At 41.1% G+C, this 6,954-nt stretch overlaps 1 pseudogene; it reads left to right on the top strand.

Annotated features, from left to right (window-relative positions):
• The first annotated feature begins 5,035 nt into the window (after positions 1–5,035).
• Positions 5,036–6,590, top strand: LOC101959074 (actin, cytoplasmic 2 pseudogene; annotated as a pseudogene).
• The last annotated feature ends 364 nt before the right edge of the window (positions 6,591–6,954 follow it).

The raw sequence follows: 6,954 nt of genomic DNA, 5'->3' as shown, positions 1-6,954 counted from the left end.
CTAAGAAATTAGCCTGCTACATACAATTCCTTGGACATGGTCATCTAAGCCTCCTGGATCTGACCTTTATTTCTCGCTGCACAGGAAGCAACCCGATCATCATCAACTTATTTACATCAATTCCCTTTGCTCCCGAGTCCCTCAGGAATGAAGCCGATGGGCCTAGATGGTTGCCTCAAAATTCATTGAGTTATATAACAAAAGAGGAACCAGGAGTTTAAGGAATTTACATCTTCTACCTTGTGCAGTAAGCAGGCTCCCCTTCATTTGGGGAGGAGATGTTATCTTTATTACACTGGATAGTCAGCATGCCTAAGACTGTTAGCCATACAAGGATCCTTTTTGAAAAAGATAAGTCCAGAGAAACCAGATGCAGCGGCACACACCTGAAATCCCAGTGACTCAGGAGCCTGAAGCAGGAGAATTGCAAGTTCAAGGCCAACCTCAGCAACTTAGCCAGACTCTATCTCAAAATAAAAATAGAAAGGCCTGGGGGTATAGCTTAGTGGTAAAGTGCCTCTGGGTTCAATCCCCAGTATCCAAAAATGAAAATTTAAAAAGTAAAATAAAAGATTTGTGATAGCAAATATATAACTTCTATTAATAAATAAACACATAAACCTAATCTATAATCATAAACAATGAACAATAAACTCAATTTAAAAGTAAACAATGGGAGGGGATATAGCTGAGAGGTAGAGTGCTTATCTAGTACTTGTAAAGCCCTGGGTTCAATTCCCAACAGGAAAAAAAAAAAAGAAATGAGGTAAAAGAAAGAGCTGAATAAATATTTCACACAAAGAAGATATCTGAAGTGATATTAAATTTATGACAGTAAGTTCAATAACATTCTATGTCTTCATGGAAATGCAAATTAAAACCATACTTTGTTATTACTTCATATCTACAAAAATGGCTACAAATGAAAACACTACTATCATCAAATGTTAACAGGAATATGGAGCAATAGGAACACTCATATATTGTTGGTAAGAGTACATGATAACATAACCATTTTGTCAACCTTTTGGCAGTTTCTAATAACACAAACCATGTGACTTTGTTTAGTATGAGGTATCCCTCCAAAACTCATGTGTAAGACAATGCAAGAAAGTTTAGAGGTGAAATGATTGGGTTCTGATAGTTTTAACTTAATCAGTGCATTAGTCTCCTGATAGGGATTGATTGTGTGGTAACTGTAGTAAGGTAAGGTGTGGCTGGAGGAAGTGGGTCATTGGGGCATACCTTTGTGAAGAGGAAAGTCTCTCTCTGCTTCCTGATGTTCTGTCCTAAGCTGCTTTCCTCTGCCACACTCTTCCATTCTTCTGCCTAATTCAGGTCCACAGCAATGAAACCAGTCATCTATGGACTGAGACCTCTGAAACCATGAGTCCCAATGTACTTTTCCTTCTCTAAAATTGTTCTTGTCCTGTCTTTTGGTCATAGCAATGGAAAAGCTAACTAAAATACATGTCCAGTAACAAAAATAAGACTTCAATGAGAATATGAATAATTATCATACTAGCTAAAATTTGAAAACATCACAAACATCTATTAATAGACAAATTAGTAAATTGTGATATATTCCTACATAGGAGCTGGGAATGTAGCTTAGTGGAAGAGTGCTTGCCTCATATGCTTAAGGCCTTGAGTTCAATTCCCAATAACACACACACACACACACACACACACACACACACACACACACACACACACAAATTCCTGTATAGGAATACTACTTGACAATTAAAATAAAAACTATAATAATACCAATATAACAAACAACATGGATGAATTGCAAAAATATTAGATTAAGCCCAAGAAGCCAGACACAAAAGAAACTGTATGGTTTCTATTTTGGCAAATTCTGAGACAGACAGAATTAATCTACAGAGATAGAAAAGAGATCAACAAATACTCTGGGGATTCAGAGTTGGTTTTTTTGTTTTGTTTTGTTTTGTTTTGTTTTTTCAAGAGACTCTGGGATCCTTTTAAAATAACTGAAACACAACTATAATAGAAATTGTGAAAAGAATAAAAATAGGTAAAATACCTGAAACATTTTGAACCTTGATTACAGTGGTACCCAGTGGTATACATTTGTCAAAACACATTAAGCTGTAACTTAATAAGTATTTGGTTGTATGTAAATTTTATCTATACAGAGTTGATTAAAATAATCTATTTGAAGATATGGTCCACTTAAAAATGGATTTGAAATAAATTCACAGGCAAAGACATTGTAAAAACAATGTAGTATTAAGATTTTGAATATAGTAAAACAGATTTAAATATAATCAAATCATCTGGTATCTATACAAAATAGCAAATTGAGGGCTTTTTGGGGTTTGTTTGTTTGTTTTTGTTTTTTTGTAGTTGTAGATGGACAGAATGCCTTTATTTTATTTGTTTATTTTTATGTGGTGCTGAGGATCGAACCCAGTGTCTCACACATGGTAGGCAAGTGCTCTGCCACTGAGCTACAGCCCCACCCCAAGAGCATTGAGTTATTGTAATTAATATTGGAAAACGCTCAACAGTGCTCAAGGAGGCTGAGCTCTGTTTCCCTGAACCCTGGTATTCAGACTTGCTTATGTCTTAGCATTTCTCCAGGATTGACCTACTCCAGGATGGAGTGGGACAAAGCACATTCACCTGTCACCAAACCAACTTTCTGGTTCCAAGGCTACATCTCTTCATTCAACTGGCAAGAGGATTGTCAGTGCTTTGCTTTTGGGCTTATCTTCAGCTGCATATTTGAATCCTTGCTTTGCAATGGACCACTCTCTGGCTGCAGACCTCACTCTCCATAGTCACTGGGGCCATGGAAAAATTGTTACTATGTTCATGGGGATGCATCTCAGAAAGTGACAAGGCAATCCTTTTTTGGCACCTTCCTCTTTAATCTTTGCTGGGCTTTGTTATTTCAACTATCATGATGTGGGCATTTCTATAAGGCTGTTGCCATTCTGTGGGAACTGTGAACTTTTCGACTTAATGCCTTAAGAACTGATTGTATGCTCCCTTGTCTCTGCTCTATTATTCCATTCAGCAAACAATAAGGAGGAAACAACAGATAAATCCACTGGCGGACAAGCCTCCTATATCACATAGTTATTTTATAATTTAGTTGTCAAAAAAAGGTTTGAAGAAGTATATCCAAGAATTTATGAAACTGAGTTCTATGTTCTGGTGAGTTAATGAGGTCGTCTTCTAGCTCACAAGACTCAAAGTATAAGTAAAGCTTACATATGAGCTTTTTAAAAATTATTATTATTCATTTATTTATATGTGGTGCTGAGAATCAAACCCAGGGCCTCACACATGCTAGGCAAACACTCTACTACTGAGCCACAACCCCAGCCCATATATGATCTTTTGCCTTTTAATGTGTCAATCTCTTAAAGAGAATTCAGTTTTATTATCATCAATATATGATCACACATCTGCATTTGTCTTAGGAATAATGGACAAAGGGAACAACTCAATTCATAAGTAAAGACTTTACAAAAAATATTAGACAGTGTTCAATTTTTAGAAACTTTTTTTATATGTTCAGTTGCTACCAGGTACTGATGGTTACATGTCCTAGGAAAATTTAAGATAAGAAGATGCTGAAATCTCAGATTACAAATTTCTAAATCCTGAGAAGGAAAGTGTGGAGAACTTCTGAATTTAGAGATGTTCCAGTTAGGGAAGAGGTCTTCCTTTTAGATAGATCAGAATATTACAGATTCTAAACAGACTTAACCCTCACATGTGCTTTACTTACTCTAAAATAATCTGTCTACAAATATAAAACTATAAATAATAAATTATTTTGCCACTGTGGGAATTGCTAGTATGAAAATGTATTCTATGAAAAAAAGCACTTTTTAAAACAAAATAAAATTTTATAATAAAAATATTGAAATGAATGATATTAGTAACAGTAAGACAATTCAGTGAGGTAGTTGGATACAAAGTTAATTTTTCAAATTTTGTTTGCTTTGCTATCTAAAGTTTTAAAATGTAACAAAACTCAAAGTAACAATCCAAAAGCAAATACACTTAGGAAATATAAAAGATAGTGTATATAAAGAGCATATATAAAAATATTTAATAATTCCACTGTGGAATAAAACATATACTTGAAAGACAGTGGAACTTCCCTTCTGATTGACTATTGCTACATAGCAAACTGCCCCCAAACTAAGTAGCTTAAAATATTTATCTGTAGATTTTCTGGGATTTAGCTGGCCTTTGAGGAGCGGGGCTATGCAGTTCTACTGCTCCATAGAATTCTTAAGGCTGCCTGGTACTTCTTTATTGTGGTAGCCACGATGGTTCTGCTGTACAGATTTCTCCCCTTCCTTCTAGGGCTTGAAGTAAAGTGGATGTATTAGCTTTTTGTTACTATTCTCCAAACATTTTACAAGAGAAATTAAAGGTGGAAAGATTCATTTCGTCCCATGGTTTCAATCCATTTTTGGCTGGCTCCATCACCCGCCGCCTGAGGCGAGGCAGAACATCATGGTGGAAGGGTGGAAAGGTGGTGGAGGAAAGCTGCCAGCTCATGGCAGCCAAGAAGTGGGGGGCAGGTAAAACAGCAGAGAAGAACAACCCTTCCAGAGCACACCCCCAATGACCTATCTCCTCCAGCCACACCCCACCTGCCTACAGTTACCACCCAGCCATTCCATTCAAACTAGGATGGACTGATTTGGGTTACAGCTCTCAAAATCCAATTGTTTCACCTATGACTATTCCTGCATTAACACAGGAGCTTTGAGGGGACACCTTATATCCAAACAATAATAATTGTGATGCTGCTGATCAAACTCGGCCTTTGTGCATACTAGGCAAATGTTCTGCCACTGAGTTACCTCCCCAACCCTATACAAATTCATTGGCACTTCTTCCATAAAAAGGAGATTATGACCCTTCCATTTAAACATGTGAAGCCATTGTAAATGAACAGAATGTTCAAGAAGAGATACTGATCTCACTCACTGCCGCCGGCCAGCGCTCCGCGTTCTCTCGCTGCTCCGCGGTCCGTCCTCCGCAGATGGCAATGGAAGAGGAAATCGCCGCGCTCCTCCTTGACAACGGCTCCAGCATGTGCAAAGCTGGCTTTGCCGGTGACGAAGCCCCCCGGGCCTTGTTCGTGGGGCGCCCCCGCCACCAGGGCGTGATGTTGGGCATGGGCCAGAAGGACTCGTACGTGGGTGACGAGGCCCAGAGCCAGCGCGGCTTCTGACCCTGAAGTACCCCATCGAGCATGACATCGTCACCAACTGGGACGACATGGAGAAGCTCTGGCACCATACCTTCTACAATGAGCTGCGCGTGGCCCCCCAAGGAGCACCCGGTGCTGCTGACGGAGGCCCCCCTGAACCCCAAGGCCAACAGAGAGAAGATGACTCAGATCATGTTCGAGACCTTCAACACACCGGCCATGTATGTGGCCATCCAGGCTGCTCTGTCCCTGTACGCCTCTGGGCACACCACTGGCATTGTCATGGACTCTGGTGACGGGGTCACCCACACAGTGCCCATCTAGGAGGGCTACGCCCTTCCCCACGCCATTATGCGTCTGGACCTGGCTGGCCAGGACCTGACAGACTACCTCCTGAAGATCCTGACAGAGCGGAGCTACAGCGACATCAAGGAGACGCTGTGCTACGTTGCCCTGGACTTCGAGCAGGAGATGGCCACTGCTGCATCCTCCTCCTCCCTGGAGAAGAGCTACGAGCTGCCCGATGGGCAGGTGATCACCATTGGCAACGAGCGGTTCCGGTGTCCAGAGGCACTCTTCCAGCCCTCTTTCCTGGGTATGGAATCTTCCGGCATCCGTGAGACCACCTTCAACTCCATCATGAAGTGTGAGGTCGACATCCGCAAAGAGCTCTATGGCAACACCGTGCTGTCGGGCGGCACCACCCTGTACCCAGGCATCGCTGACAGGATGCAGAAGGAGATCACAGCCCTGGCCCCCAGCACCATGAAGATCAAGATTATCGCGCCCCCTGAGCGCAAGTACTCTGTGTGGATCGGTGGCTCCATCCTGGCCTCACTGTCCACCTTCCAGCAGATGTGGATCAGCAAGCAGGAGTATGACGAGTCGGGCCCCTCCGTTGACCACCGCAAATGCTCCTAGATGGACTGAGCAGATGCCAGACACCTGCTGCAGGAGCTGAATCTGAAGTAGAAATTTGCTCTGGCAAATGTATACACCTCATGCTAGCCTCATGAAACTGGAATAAGCCTTTGAAAAGAAATTGTCCTTGAAGCTTGTATCTGATGTCAGCACTGGAACGTAGAACTCGTTGCTGATTTTGACCTTGTATTCAAGTTAAGTGTTCCCTTGGTATATGTTTAATGCCCTGTGCATATCTTTGATTTAAGCCTTTAGTCCATGTGGCTCGGTCACCTGGTACCTGAGGTGAGAGCGTGCATAAAGGAGAAGTCCGTGGCTTAGCGAATCTGAGACCACAGCAGTGATCTGTGCAGGGTATTCATGTGTCGACTGACGGACTTCCAGGATTGCTCGGGTTGGCAAGAGTTCCTGGGCCAGCTGTCACTTCTTGCCGGTCTAACAGGGTGGGAAAGTCCAAGCCTTAGGACCCAGTTTCCATTCTCCCGCCTGACCACCATTGGTTATTACTTGCCTTGAGTTGGAAATGGTTTGCATTTACATCTGTAAATTTATTCATTTTAATTTATGTAAGGTTTTTTGTACTCAATTCTTTACCAGATGACAAAATTTTTGGTTTCCTACTGTTATGTGAGAACATTAGGCCCCAGCAACACTTAATTGAGTAAGGAAAAATAAAGTGCTACAGTATACAGTACACTGAAAAAAAAAAAAAAAGGAGATACTTCATGACTTCTGAAGCTTCGTTAGTAAGGTCTTTTTTAAAAAAAAAAGATGCCTCAGTACTTAAGAATGATTATTATTATAGTGCTAAATAA

The sequence above is a fragment of the Ictidomys tridecemlineatus genome, chromosome 2, assembly GCF_052094955.1.
Source record: "Ictidomys tridecemlineatus isolate mIctTri1 chromosome 2, mIctTri1.hap1, whole genome shotgun sequence".
NCBI lineage: Eukaryota > Metazoa > Chordata > Mammalia > Rodentia > Sciuridae > Ictidomys > Ictidomys tridecemlineatus.
This window is presented reverse-complemented; position numbering and strand designations above follow the sequence as displayed.